The 15,940-nt window shown below is 40.8% G+C and overlaps 1 pseudogene; it reads left to right on the forward strand.

Moving 5' to 3' along the window:
• Positions 1–4,998: 4,998 nt before the first annotated feature.
• Positions 4,999–6,178, forward strand: LOC114053298 (annotated as a pseudogene).
• The last annotated feature ends 9,762 nt before the right edge of the window (positions 6,179–15,940 follow it).

Consider the following 15,940-nt stretch of genomic DNA (forward strand, 5'->3'; position numbering starts at 1 on the left):
CCCTCTGTCCACTGTCGTCCTTTGGATGCAAATCAATCAAATAAAATTGATGTCAACGTGTCAAAGTTGTTGGTTGGTTCACTACAATAAGATTCTGCCCTGTTAACTTGTGGTTAACTTGTGACTACTCTCCAGTCTCTCTTGTGCATTTTGTCTTCCTATGTAGACTGTAAGCTCCCAGAGCTCAGCTTTCTTCTATCCCTTCCCTATAGTGTTTATATAGTATTGTGCAAGGAACCACATGCAGAGGTCCACAAACTCATCTGCTTAATAGCATACCTTTCCCCACACCAATGTGCCTATGGACATGTACACGAGGTGATCATATCAGGCATGTTTCCCTGCTAGGCTCAGGACTGTCCTCATAACATGGGGTTACTAAACTGTGCCCTAAACATTCTAGACACAATAAATATTTATTGAATGAGTCAAGATGGTGTAGAGCTATAACTAGGGTAGGTCAACCATAGTTTTTCTCAAAGTCACCAATATCCAAGGAGATCGTCTTCCTTCAGTGATGATCTCTTGGCTGCTACATCCATGACGTAGCATGATTGTATGGCCATCTTACTTCCCTGTCTTACCCAGCTCCATTGTCTCTAGTGTCCTGTCGTGATTGCTTGCTCCTCCCCTAAGATCTGCCTTCTGTTCTCACACACACACACACACAATGTTCCCCCAATCCCCTCTTCTTCCCTAGGGTTGGAAAGTCAAGAGTTGGAGGTTGATGGCTGTGCCACAGCAGTGCAGAATGCACTCTCTAAGGAATGGGCTACCCCCTTTCTGGGCATGATTGCACCCCACCAGCACTCATCTCTATCTCCAATGCTTGGTTTCTTTGTTAGATTTTCTTTCATTTTTCTCTTTTTAGATTCCACTCATTAAATAATTAATATAACTAATTTTAAATACAAAATTCAAATCCAACAAATATTTATTAGGTTCCTACTACGTGAAGGCACTGATAATACAATAAGTAATAATTATATAAAATAATTATAAATAAATAAATAGAAATAAATCAGTCCTTACTCTCAAGGAATTTACATCCTGCTGAGGGGATGTATCTGCATACAGATAAGTAAATACAGTAATAGAGAAAATCAGGGCAATCTACTCTCGACCCCATCCCTAGCTCTATCTGGGGCACTTCCCAATGGAGCTGATCTTTCTACCCTGGTTTCTTCCTTCACGATCAGATCACTTCCAGTGGCATATGTGTTTCTTGCTGAAGGGCAAGCAAAAATAGATGTTTTTGGGTGGTCCTTTGATCTCCATGGTGGGGGGGGGGGTCATCCCTAAGACAAATGGCTTCCATCTCAGTAGATCTAAGGAGAGACACTTTCTGCTATTGCGCTCTCTTCCTATCTCTTAAGAGTGGTGGGACTCTTTGAACTTTCCCTCAGATTTCTAGTGGGGGTGAGGAGGGAGGAAGGAATCTTGCTCCCCTCCCCCACTCCACAGCAATCGAAACTGCGAGTATGGCAGTTTGGTTTAGAAGAGCCCAAGAGTGGACCTCAAGTTTCTGGATGCTCTTTTGGCTTGGTGTTTCTTCACTTTAGCACATGTAACTGAATGAGCAGCAGTCCTGAAATAAGATACTACTAGCTTTGGCATCTCTCCTCATGTTCTTCCAGTGTCTTTTCGAAGACAAGGTCATCTAGGCACACCAAGACTTCCAGATGGTTAATTTTTCTGACTACTTTCCCCAATTGTCTTTGCAACCTGCAAGTGTCCTCAGGATGCCTGGGGACATATGATCCAACTGGTAAAATTCAGCTGGGAAGATGAAAGCAGTCTTCTTTTCTCTTCCTCAACCTTATTAATCTGCTAGAACCTTCTGCTTAAATATAAGACTGAGAGCCCGGGACCCAGAGCAGTAGGTAAGAACCCAATTGATCCAGCCCTAGTAAACTAACCCATCTAGCCGAGATAATGCAATCTACCAGAAGAAAGCCCAGTTAAGCCACCCATCCAGTCAAGGTGTTATGCACTGTGAGGAACCAGACCAGGGAGCAGTGGAGCAACTTGTCCAAATTCTGATACCATACCCTATAGTGGACTTCTAGAAGGACCCTCAGGAAAAAGAAGGGATCTCAAGGTCTTGTAGTTCTGGAATTGTGAATTGCCTGGCTACCTGTCTTCCCTACATGTGTGCTTCACTACCACATTACCTTGGGTTCATTTCCATGCTTCCCCCCATAAGCTCTGTGTGTATTTATGAAAGAATATGCCCTAGTTTGGGATGAAATACTTTGTAACTACTGTTCTTGCTATGTTGTTTATATAAATGCCTTTGCTAAAAGAACTGGTTAAGTCTATTGGGTGATTATTAAAGAGACATGTATTGGTAGGGGCTTACAAGCTAGTGTTAGGAGGTTAGCCACCTACAGGGCTACCACTCAAGTATTAGCAGTCACCCCCTGGGGACCCAGTCTGCTTGTCGTGATGTGATTTTGGTGAGTGAACCCAGAATGGTGTACTACACATATGATAACAGGATATGATATGATATGATAACAGGGGCATGCTGGAGCCAGCTAATACTGGCTCATTGTGCACCAATTGTTATATATATTTTTAATTAATTTATTTGGTTTTGGTTTTCAACATTCACTTCCACAAGATTTTGAGTTCCAAATTTTCTCCCCATCACTCCCCTCCCCCCACTCCAACAGCATGTATTCCGAATACCCCTTCCCCTAATCTGTTCTCCCTTCTATCATACTTCTGCCTTATCCCCTTCCCCTTCTATTTTCCTACAGGGCAGGATTGATTTCTATACCCCATTGCCTGAATATCTTATTTTCCAGTTGCATGTTAGAAGTTTTTAACATTCATTTTTACAACCTTGAGTTCCAAATTGTCTTCTCCCCCCCCCACCCCCCCACTGAGAAGGCAAGCAATTCGATATAGGTTATACATGTGTAGTCATGCAAAACACTTCCATAATAGTTACATGAAACACTAACTATATTTCTCTCCATCCTATCCTGCTCCCCGTTTATTCTGTTCTCTCCTTTGACCCTGTCCCTCCTCAAAAGTGTTTGCTTCTGATTACCGTCTTCCCATATCTGCCTTCCCTTCTATCATCCCCCTCTCTCTTATCCCCTTCCCCCCTATATTCCTGTAGGGTAAAATAGATTTCCATACCCAATTGAGTGTTATTGTTATTCCCTCCTTAAGCCAAATCCAATGAGAGTAAGACTCACTCATTCCCTCTCACCTCCCTCCTCTTCCTCTCCACTGTAAAAGCTTTTTCTTACCTCTTTTATGTGCAATTGTTATATTTTCAATGTAAACATTTATGCTTTGAGAGGAAAAGGGGATGGTTGTGATGCTGAGATAACAAGTAACAATAGCTAGTATACCAGACTTTATAGCTGTTATTTCAATTTATCATTACAAAAACCCTGGGAGGTAGGTGCTATTATTATCTCCATTTTACATATGGAGAAACTGAGGCATACAGAAGTGAATCAACTTACACAGGATCACACACCTAGTAAGTATGTGAAGCAGGATTCAAACTCAGACCTTCCTGACTCCAAGTCTAGCACTGTACGCACTGCACCACCTAGCTGCCTCTAATCTTTGATTGAGATAATAATCAATAATGCTTGGCAACCTGTTGAATGTGGGAGTGAGGGAGAAGAAAGGAACAAGGATGACTCCAAGTTTGCAAATCTGGTTAACTGGAAGAATAGTGATTTGGAAACAATGCGTTCTGAGGGAAAAAAAAGAGTTCTATTTCAGACTTGTTGAATTTGAGACACCTTTTAACAGGCAGTTGGTGATTCAGGATTAGAGTTCAGAAGAGAGACCAGAGCTGGATTTGTAAGTTATCTGTATAGATAAGATAATGAAGGCAGGAAAACTGGTAAGATCTCTGAGAGAGTGTAAAAAGGGAAGAGGAAGGCCCAGAATAGAGTCTCAAGGGACTGAAGTAGAAATTATTGAACCTTGGGGAGAAGCAACCACTCTTCCTTAGAGCTTACGTTAGAGGAGTCAAAAAGCAGAATGTAGTCCATTACGTGTTCGGTCTGAGGACAACAGATTCCAAAAGTTTCAGGGAAAGGCCAAGTATTATCCCATGTCCTAAAAATTCTGTAAGGGAAGTCAGTTCTGAAGAGATAAGAAGTCCTCAAAAATGAAATTTTGAAGACACAAAGAGAAAGCCTTCCAATGAGAAACAATTACCTAAAGAGATCAATTATGAATGCACAAAAAATTCATGAATCAGTTTGGAGCTTTAAAGGGCAAATACAGAAGATGGAAACAAGGGGACGTAATGGAGGATTAACAAAAAAGCATGGCAAAATTATATGAAGATAGTGTCAGGAATGCCAAAGCTCAGGGTGAGCTAGGTCTGATGAGAAAAACTAAGAACAACAAAGCTATTTAAAGCTATAGTGGGGAAAAGAGAAGGATGAAAAAAGGGGCAAGACTGTGGCTTAGGGTGGATGGGATGATAATAACTGATAGGAAAAGAAGGCAGAACTATTCGACTCTAATCTGACCTCTATTTTCTCTTCCAAGGAGAATAATATTTGTACAGGAAAGAACAGAACAAAAATATTTAAAATGTTGAAAACCTTTTATAAGAAAGGAAATAATAAGAGAACACTTAAATACCCTTTAGGGTTCAAGAAATCAGGTCCAGATAAACATCATCCTGGGATACTAAATGAAATGGCAAGGAACTTTCCAGAATACTCATAGAGAAGCAGAGGTCAACACTGCCTGCCCAAGCTTCTTGCACATGAACTTGCTCCATTCCACCCCCACCCCTTCTTTTTCCTCCTTTTAAAAAATACAACTATCATTGAATATTACAACAAAAACAATAACAAGTAGTGCATGTGTTAAGACGATGGTATTCCTTTCTTATTCTTCATCCTCTCTCGAACATCCCAAACCATGGGCTCCTGGGCAGTCTCCTTTCACACCCCAAGAGGTGGGCATTTTGACAACTATGTTGTTCCCTGGCTATAGAAGATGATGAAGGAAATGATTTATTATGATGTTTTAGGGGCAAAACTCAATCCCTCCCAGAAAGAACTAAAAAAGGCATATAGGAATCTAGCCTGGAAATATCACCCATACAGGAATCCAAATGAAGGAGAAAAGTTCTAATAGATTTCTCAAGCTTATGAAGTGCTTTCTAATTCAAAGAAAAGGGACTTATACAACAAATGTGGAGAACAAGCCATCCAAGAGGGTGGTTCTAGTGGTTGTTTTGGTTCTTCAACAGAGAATATCTCTAGAATGTTTTTGGAGGAGGCAGAAGAATGCAAAGGGAATGGAGAGATAAAAATGTTGTTCATCAGTTGTTGGTGACCTTAGAAAATTTATATAATGGTGCAATAAGAAAACTGGCTTTTCAAAAGAATATAAATTTTGATCAACATGAAGGACGAGTTGATGAGAAAGGAGCTGTAGAATGCTGTCCCAGTTGCAGAGAGACTGGAATGCAAATAAAAATTCATCCTATAGTGCCTGAAATGGTTCAGCAGATTCAATCAGTTTGCATGGAATGCCAAGGGTATGAGCAATGAATCATCTCTTAAGCTAGATGTAAAAGCTGCAATGGAAGGAAAATTGTTTAGGAGAAAGAACTCTGGAGGTTTGTATTGACAAAAGCATGAAAGATGGTCAGAAGATAATATTCCATGGTGAAGGTGACCAGGAGCCAGGCAATATTATCATTGTTTTGGATCAAAATGACAATGCTATATTCACACAATGAAGTAAGGATTTTTCATTAGTATGGATATCCAGTTAGTTGAAGTATCGTGTGATTTGCAGAAGCTAATATCAAATTTTGACAATAGTAACCATAGTCATTTCATCTCATCATTCTAGTTAGATTGTCAAACATGGAGATAGCAAATGTGCCCTGAATGAAGGCATGCCAATTTTTCACCAGTCTTACGGAAAAGAGATTGTATTAATTTAATTTAATCTTCCAAGAGAAGGCTTTCTTTCATCGGATAAGCTATCTTTGTTGGAAAAGTGACTGCTTGAAAGAAAAGAAGTAGAGGAGACTGAAGAAATGGATGGAGTAGAAATGCTGGACTTAGACTCATCTCAAGATGGAAGATGTCGTTATGATGGAGAACCTCAAAAGGATGATGAACATTCTCCTAGAGGCAGTGTTCTGCATCAAACCTCTTAATGGGGGCCAGTGAATACTCTTTATTGTAACACTGGCTTTTTTAATGCAATAGTGAATGAGTAGAGGACTTCAATCATCTTTTTTAAAAAATTTATTTATTTTAGTTTTCAGCATTCACTTTTATAAGGTTTTGAGTTCCAAATTTTCTTCTCCTTCCCTCTTTCCCTTCTCGCCCCCCCAAAATGCTTTTGTTTTGGTGTAATATTCAACTATTTTTGTTGTTCAGTTGTTTCAGTCCTGTCTGATTCTTCATGACCCTATTTTGGAGTTTTCTTGACAGAGTCTGTAGTGGTTTGCCATTTCCTTCTCCAGTTCATTTTACAGATGAGGAACTGAAGCAAACAAGGTTAAGTGACTTGCCCAAGGTCACACAGCTAGTTAAGTATCTGAGGTCAGATTTGAACTCAGGAAGATGATTCTTCCTGATTCCAAGCCCAGTACTCCACCCACCACACCACCTAGCTACCTATATTGAACAATAGTTGTGTTTTTAAAAGGAAATGAATAAAATCAGTAAAATAAAATGCTGGTTTTGCCATTTATGATGTTTAGTATGTAAAACAGTTTAACATTGTCAATTATTTCCTTATGGTAAGGAAGCCCCTGAGCATTTTTTTTTCATGACTTATATTTTTGTTCTGATGTGTATATGCAGTGGCTTAGACTGAGGTTTGATCCTTGACTAAATGTACACAAGCATTTGGGCAGTTAGGTGGTAAAGTGGATAGAACACAGGCTCTGGAGTCAAGAGGACCTGAGTTCAAATGTGACTTAACACTTTCTAGCTGTGTGACCCTGGGCAAATCACTTAACCTTGATTGCCTGAAAAAAAAAATAGAATATGCATTCCACTGACATAACCCAGGGTCACCTCTGTTCTGTGATGAAGCATGGGCCAAAGAAGTTTACACACAAGTGGAAGTCAGTACTATTAGCTGATAAAATTAGTACCTCACACTATAATATATAGGACAGCTAGGTGGTATAGTGGATAGAGCCTAGACCTGGAGTCAGGTCCTATAGTCCTAAGTTCCTATCAAGCCATAGAGACTTACTAGCTGTGTGACTCTTAGGCAAATCGCTTAACCTCTCTTTGCCTCAGTTTCTTCATCTGTAAATTGGGGATAATAATAGCACCCACCTCTCAAGGTTGTTTTAAGGATCAAATGAGATAATGTTTGCAAAGCTCTTAGCACAGTGCTTGACACATAGTAGGTATCATATAAGTGCTAATTATTATTATAGTCACTGTAATGAATAAAATGTGTTATTTCAGTCAATTTTTTTATAGTATTGTTAAGTAAATTGAATGACGTTAAGTTGAAATTGATCAATCGTTGTATACTAGGCACAAATCTATAGAAATAATGAAAAAAAGTGAAGGTAGAGGAGGAAGATTTTAATAATAATTTCAAAATAATTTAAAATAAAATTTAAACAATACTCAAATCTCTGTAAATATCATTATTATTTTGTCCAAGACATTGTAGATGGTCATAAAACTTTATTGTGCTTAAAAGCACAAACATGTTACACAATTGTAACACATAACAAATTTTTACAAAATTGTAACACATGATGAATGAAGAATGACAGAAGAAACAACAAAGGAGACACCTCTCAGATTAGAAGGTGGAGCTGGGAGCTCCTCCAAAAATTTCCATTTAAGGAGAGTTCTGAGGATGGCCATCTTTTCATTTCCCACCTAGCTGCCCTCCTTTAGAATTCTGAGTATCTTTCCTTCTCTCCCCCCTCTCACTTTCCGGCTTCCTTCTGTGTGGATTGTAAGCTCTTTGAGAGCAGGGACTGTTTTTTGTATCTGTATTCCCGGTACTCAACACAGCACCTAGCACACTGCAGAAACTCAAATGTTTATTGACTGACTCTTCATGCTCCAGAAGTATCCATGTGTAGTTCCTCTGTCCTAGAGCTACCACCCCCAACCTGAACTTGCACACTGGGTCTCCTGCAGGGACAACTTCAACCCTAAGGTCAAAGAGTACACTGTGGGCCTCCACTCACAAAACTTTAGCCTAGGGTTTCTCACTGGTGGGCTTATCTTTAATAGATAGCAAGGAGACACAGTTAGCTCATAGCAAAAGCATTAACTAGGATGGTATAGTAAGAGCAGTACTATAGAACATTACCCCGATAAACCTTGAGACATCCTCTCCCCAGGGCGATTTAGGGGGTGGCAGTGGATAGAGTGCCAGGTTAGGAGTCAGGAAAAATTTTCCTGAGTTCAAATCCAACACTTACTAGCTGTGTGACCTTGGGCAAGTCACTTAACCCTGTTTGCCTCTGTTTTCTTATCTGTAAACGAGCTGGAGAAGGAAATGGCAAATCACTGCAGTATCTTTGCCGAGAAAACCCCAAAAGGGCTCATGAAGAGTCAGACGTGAATGGAAAGCAACTAAACAACAAATGCTCTCCTCAAAATACATATAACGTCAATGGGAAAAGTGTATATAAACATAAGAGTACCCTGGTGGTGAGGTACATATATGGTGATACAGATGGCCAGAATAACTCATGCTTTCAGTACTGCAAAGCCCAATGTTGTTTCTCTTCTTGTGGAGCCCCTACACTTCACCTCCTGCCCCAGAGGCACAGCATTTCTGCTGAGAGCCATTCATTTGGGCTTCCCGATGCTGCTCCTCTCTGTAGCTCAATTCTTGACTGCTGGGGTTAGCTCTCTCTTGAATCTATATTCAGTTCTTTTCTCTGCTGCCAGACTTGATACTTGTTTATTGCCTTGAATGCTGCCATGTCTGTCTGAAGAGCGTGTTTCTGCTTCCTGCTGGGAGTAGTGTCTCCCACTGGACAAGCAGCTCTGCTGTGGGATGGCATGGCTCATGGGAATGGAGGGGGTGGGGGGAGAAGCGGTGTTAACATGGGGAAGGAGAGAAAGTTCTTTGGTAAAAGTGCAGAGAGTCACACTCCATAAAACTTTTCTCTGAAACAATTGCTTCAAACTTCTAAACTGGGCTTAGTAGAATTAATTTTAAAAAGGCCTCCAGGCAAGGGTCTATTGCAGCCAGCTCTAATCCTGAGCCAAACGTTAAATTTTAAGCATGAAGGAAATTAACTTGTCTAGACTTAAGAAAGTGTTGGAGAAAATGTTAATAGGGCAGATTAAACTTAAAAGTGTGTCCTATATACATTTTTGAGGGCAAGCCGCTTGTTAAATACTTAGTAGCCTACCACAGTCTCCAGGGGGCGTGGCCAATCTTTCCTAGCCAAGGTCCATCTGCCCTTCAATCCCAGAACTTCACTTCTTTTTTTTTTTTTAAAGAATGACATATCTTTGCATTTTATTAGCATCAATACCAAGTTGTATGCCCTTCACTTTCAGTGATTACATCATCTGGCTATGGGAAAGGAGGGAAGGAATTCAGGTGCCCCTCCCACTAGGCATGCAACTGACAAGAAAACAAGAGAAGGGATTCCAGCAGGTTGGACTGATTGCATTTCAGATTGTCAGAAAGGCATAAACGTCACACAGAAAGGGTAGGCATGAATATATTGCAATCTGTAATGTTGGAGGGAGATTACACTCCCATGAGTTCATAGATAGTACATAATTTCCTATATAGCTAAGTCAAGAGATGGATGGAATAGGCTCGAATAGGATGGTGATGGAATGTTGAATGGCATGGACCACTGAATAGCTTTAACCTTGGGGAAGTCACTCTCCCTCCTCTGGATTTGAGTTTCCTCATCTGTCCTTTGACTTTCTAACCTGAAATTCTATGAATGGAAAGGTTATGGAATATAATAGGATGGAATGGGATGAAATAGGATGGAATGGACTTGAACAGTGGGGAGATTTGGGGGATGTCAGCTGAACAACCCTTACTCAACACTGGGGACAGGAACCAAGATTGGGGAATGGTTAACTCTAAAAAGCCCCTTTCTCTCATCTTACCCACAAAGCCTCCAAATATGGCTGAAGACAGGGACCAAGGGAAGAAAGGTGAGGAGTGCAAAGGACATTTAGGAGATATATTATAGTGATCATAATTAAGAAAGAGCAGAGAGTTAGAGGGAGGGGGAAAGAGTCTGATGGAAGTGGCTTGAAGAAAGAGGGTTAAAGTATGGTACAGTGGAAAGAACAAAGGAATTGGAGTAAGGCAACCTGGGTTGTAGTCCTAGCTCAGCTATTTACCTGGCTGATGATTTTGAGCAAGTCATTTCTCTGGGCCTCAGTTTCCTCATCTGTAAAACAAGGAAGTTGGAATATAGTTTCTTTGAGCTTCTGTGTTTCTGCATATGTCCATGTCAACACTAGAGGGCAGCAAAGGCCAGGGGACCACAAAACTAGGGTGCTACCAGAGGGGAGGGGGCATCCAGGAAGGAAGGTTTGGACTTGCTTTGCTCCAGTCTATATACCTGTTCTGAAATTAGAGTGGGGCTCCTTCTCTGAAGCATGGATTTGGAGTTGGGAGTGAGCCTCCATCTCTGCAACCCTAGAGGATGTAGGGAAGAGAAAATGTTGCCTGGTATCAGGAGTGGGTTAAGGAGGGCCTCACTGGATACCCTGCGGAAGTAAGGATGGGGTACAGTGGGATATAGGGTCTCACAAGGCCCTGTCCCCATTCATCAGAGTGTTATATCTGAATGGGAATAGCAAGAGATGAGTCTTCATCCTTCCTATCTAAGAGTGTGTTGGAAGAAGCACAAACCAACTCATCTGGCGATGATTGTTAAATTTTCAGTGTGAACATTTACACCTCAGAAATCAACAAACACTGCAAATCAGGCTTGATTTATTATTTTTTTTATTATCTAGACTTAAGAAAGTGATGGAGAAAATGTTAATAATGCAGATTAAACTTTTTTAAATGTATTTTTATTTATTTCATTAAATATTTCCTACTTACATGTAAAATTTTTAAAAATTCTAAATTCCAGATTCTTTCCCTCCCTCCCATCCTTTCCCCCTCCTTGAGAAGGCAAGCAATATAATATTGATTGTATATGTGAAGTCATGAAAAACATATTTCCATATTAGCCATGTGTGCAGATTAAACTTAAAAGTATGTTTATATGCACATTCCCCTTCCCCCTGGAAATCTTGTTGTTAAACATTTACCAGAAAACCATTGCTCCCATCTCAAGATTTTCTCCATTCCAGGAAGTGGGAAGTAGTCGGCAGTAAATGTGGGCTGAACTGACTGCTCCCTCCCCTAGCTTCTCCAGCACAGTGAGGACCTGAGAGAGAAAAAAGGGATCTAAAGGGGAGAGAACAAACCAGAGCCCCACCCGAACAGTGCCAGAGAATAGGTGGAGCCAGACACCCAGGTGTCAAGAATCTGTTGGCTGTGGCAAGCTAATGATATGGGTTGGGGCTGCTGATCTGTAAAAAGTTCCCCAGACACCTTGCCTCCTCACCTTCTACACTCTAGATCTGCACGCTGTTCTTTTCAGATATTCCACTTTAAGTCAAGAAAGCCCCTCTCCCATGTCCCTGCCTTTGCACTGGCTGTCCACCATGCCTGGACTACATTCTCTCCTTAGCTCAGTCTTTTGGAATCCCTGGTTTCCTTCAAGACATACCAAGTTCAAGATCATAGGCCCTTTCTCGGTTCCTCTCCCCAACTAGGGTCTTTCATTCCCTCCAGGATTACCTTCTATCTATACCGTATGTGTTTTATATGTACCTGTATATGTGCACATTGTCTCTCAGGTGAAAATATAAGTTCTTTGAAGGCAGATTCTGTATTCCAGCACCTAGCAAAGTGCCTGGCACATAATAAATGCTTACGAAATGCTTTCTGACTGACTGATCCTTTTCTGTATAAAACTGCTCTTGTTGTCCATCTAAAGCAGATTTCATCTACATAAACTGCCCCCTATTTATACATAGTAGGTGCAAATAAATTAATTTACATAAATTAGTAAATACATAACTAAATCTACTATCCCAACTTCTAAATATTGTTACCTTCGCTGGCTTCTGTGACACTGATCCTTCTAATTTCTTCCTCCTGTCTAACTATTCCTTTCAGTTTCCTTTGCCTGCCCATCCCCCACCCTAAGCATGGATGTCTCCCATGGCTGGGTCCTCATTCCTCTTCCCATCTCTTTCTACAATCTTTTCTTTGGCAATCCCATTCCCTTTCAGAGCTCCTGTGATCGCCTTTGTGCAACAACTTCCAAACCAATCTCAATCTCTCTTGAGTTCTAGCCCTGTGTTTCCAGCTGCTTTCTGGACATTTTCCATCTTGGTATCCCATTGGCGCCTCTCATAGAATATCTCCAAAAGGAGATTCGTCATCTCCCTCCTACCCAACTGTCTTTTTTCTGTTGATGGCACCACCCAATCTATCTATCTATTCTCCTATAAGAATATAAGTTCCTTGAGGTCAGGGAATGTTTCAATTTTCTATTTACATCTCTACTGCTTGGCAAATAGTACTTACCAAAAAAAAAAATGTAGACACTTTATAAATATTTGCTGATTGATTTATTAATCCTTATTAACTTTTTTCTTTTTTTTTTTTCAAGGCAATTGGGGTTAAGTAACTTGCCCAGAGTCACACAACTGGTGAGTGTTATGTGTCTGAGTTCATATTTGAACTCAGGTCCTCCTGACTCCAGGGCCAGTGCTGTATCTACTGTGCCACCTAGCTCCCCTATAACAGTCTCTCAAATGCTTATTGCATGATTGGATTCAGGCCTAGGCCAGAGGTAGGTTTATACACTACAGACAATTGGCCTGGTTACTAGAGAGGTAAAATTTAAGGTCAAAGCTAGCATGGGATACTAATTTTATTCTGAATCTTTTGTTGTTTGGTTGTTTCAGTCATGACTGACTCTTCATGACCCCATTTAGGGGATTCCTTCACAAAGATACTGGAGTGGTATGCCATTTCATCCTTCAGCTCCTTTTATAGATGAGAAAACTGAGGCAAACAGGGTCAAGTGACTTCCCCAGGGTCACACAACTAGTAAGTATCTGAGACTGCATTTGAACTCAGGTCTTCCTGACTCCAGGCCCAGTGCCCTCTACACTGTCTGCTATACACCTAGCTGCCCTAGTCTGAATCTTTGGCAGAATTTTTGGAAAAGTGACCTGAAGAAGTGAGTGACTCTTTCTCCCTTCATGTAGTAACGATAACAGATTCCTTAATTAATTAATTAATTAATAACTGATTCCAGATAGGATAGGGCCAAGATGGAAGAAGGGATTAACAATCTTCTTTATTATAAGAAGGAAAGTAACCCAGATGACCCAACTGTCCCTGTGCACAAGTGGGGGAGGGGAAGGAACAAGCACTTATTAAGTTCCTTCTGTGTTCCCGGCACTATTCTAAGCACTTTACAAACATTATCTCATGACTCAAATCTCCTATGAGTAATGGGACTTTTCTTATGTTATATTATCTTATGTTATCCTATGTTATCTTATGTTATCTTAACAATTAGATGAGGAGGAAGTACACTCCAGGTATGGAGGATGGCCTGTGGGAATGCATGGAGGGCAATGTAATAGTTAAGTTCCGGGAACCCAGTTTGGGAGGAACACAGTGTATGTTAAGCAGAGGAATGTGAAATAAGACTAAAAAGACAGTATGGAGCCAAACTTGGCCTTAAATGGCAGGCCAAGGACTCTGTCCGTAACTAGCACAGTAGATAGAGCATTGGATCCAGAGTCAAGAAGATCTACATTCAAATCCAGCTCCAGACACTTCCTAGCTCTGTAACCCTGGACAAGCTGCTTAACCTCTTATCTGCCTCAGTTTCCTCATCTGTAAAAAAAAAATTAACAGCACCTATTTCCCAGGGATGTTGTGAAGATAAAGTGAGATATCTGTGAAGCCCTTTGCAAACCTTAAAGAACTATAGAAATGCTAGCTGTTGTTGATGACGATGATGATGATGAAGGTGTTAACCTGTAGGCAAGATAGAACTATTGAAGTTTTTGAGCAAGGCAGTGACAAGAAAGATTATTTTGATAATTTTTCTTAATTATTACACATTCCAGGGGCAGCTAGGTGGCACAGTGGATAGAGCACCGGCCCTAAAGTCTGGAGGACCTGAGTTCAAATCCGGCCTCAGACCAAACACTTGACACTTACTAGCTGTGTGACCCTGGGCAAGTCACTAAACCCCAATTGCCTTAAAAAAAAATAATTACACATTCCAAATAATCTCAAAAACTTTCCTTCTCATATGGTTAGCATTATGTTAAGTTGTGAATTCAAGAGGTTCACACTTAGCATGTTCATAAGGCTTTTCTCCCACAGTGAATTCTCTGATGCAGATTACCTGTAATATATCTGAATGCTTTCTCACAATTGTAACACTTAATTAAAGTCTCAACACTGTTGTTGGAGGCTTTCCCACATGTCTGTCATTCATAATTTTCTCCCTATGTGAATTCTCTGCTGATCTATCTATATAAGGATTCTATTCCTCTAGTGAAGGCTTTCTCACATTCCTTCCACTCATGGGATTTCCCTCATGTGGATTCTGAAATGACTAATATGAACTATATTTCTAGTAAAGGCTTTACCACTGTTTACATTCATAGCATTTCTCTCTTGCGTGGACTCTGATGGAAAGTAAAAACTGAGTTATAACTTAATGCTTTTCCACACTTCTCATACCCAGGATTTCTTTTACATATGAAGGTTTGAACCTGCAATACCATGTGACAGTCCCTGGAGGTTACTTGTGTATTGGGTGATATCAGCTCCCCACAAGGTGGAGAAAAATAAGAAGACAGCCTTCATTTGTCCAGTGAGATTCTATCAATTTGAGCTCTGACCCAAGGGATTTCTGGAAACTGACTCCTTTTAATGACTCTTAGAAAAGGCTGTTGGTGACATTAAATTACTCGGAGTGTTGGTTTATACAGATATTTTCATCATATTTAAGAAGATGTCAGAAGAAGAGGAGGAGAAGATGGCATTCCATTAGCCAGAAGCTGCTGGTCTAAAATTGTCAATTGACAAGAACCAATCCTGCCAAACTTATGAAAAATATATATGTAAGGGCCCCCACCGCCTCTCCCAATCCTCTCCTCATACTGGGCAGGCCAGGTCACCAGAGGTCAGTTTGTTGACTCCTGTTCCCCTCTAAGTTCTAGGGATCCTGAGGAGCTGTGAATTCTAGCACTGATGCTCACTAGTCCTCACCCATTGTGCTCCCCACTGGGTTATCCATTAGCCAGCCAGAGTTAATTAACTTTTAGAAACAGGTATTTACTAAGTTACTATAATAAGAACAGTATAAAACTTTCTCGTCCAGACCAGGGACACACTCTCACACACCCAAGGTCCCAGGCAGACCAAAGCACATGTGGAAAGGGTAACTCATGGCTCCTAGTTACTGGAAGCCTGTTTCTCCCTTGGGGGAGACTTCAGGAGGTTTCCCCTTGGGTGTAGTTCTCTGCTGGGCTCTGAGGGTCAGTGCCCTAGTGGAGCCCTAGAACTTCCTTTCTTCAGTGTGTCTGATTTGTCCTTGGCATATCTCAGCTACTGATACAGACATTGCCATCAACCACAGATATTATAGAGACCCTGCTCCTGATGGTGATGGGAAGTCCAAATATTACTATCTCAAAATTCACAAAGTTGTCACCTGATCAATGGTGGAGGGTAAGGAGGGAAGGAAGAAACTCAATCCTTTCCTCCTTCCCTCCAGGGCAATTCCTTCTGTCAAAACTTGGTCTACTCCAAAGGGCTCGAGATGGAAAATGCCATCCACATCCAAAGAAATAGAAACTATGGAGTTTGAATGCAGATCAAAGAG

Source organism: Vombatus ursinus, unplaced genomic scaffold (assembly GCF_900497805.2).
Source record: "Vombatus ursinus unplaced genomic scaffold, bare-nosed wombat genome assembly UNPS02014811.1, whole genome shotgun sequence".
Classification (NCBI taxonomy): domain Eukaryota; kingdom Metazoa; phylum Chordata; class Mammalia; order Diprotodontia; family Vombatidae; genus Vombatus; species Vombatus ursinus.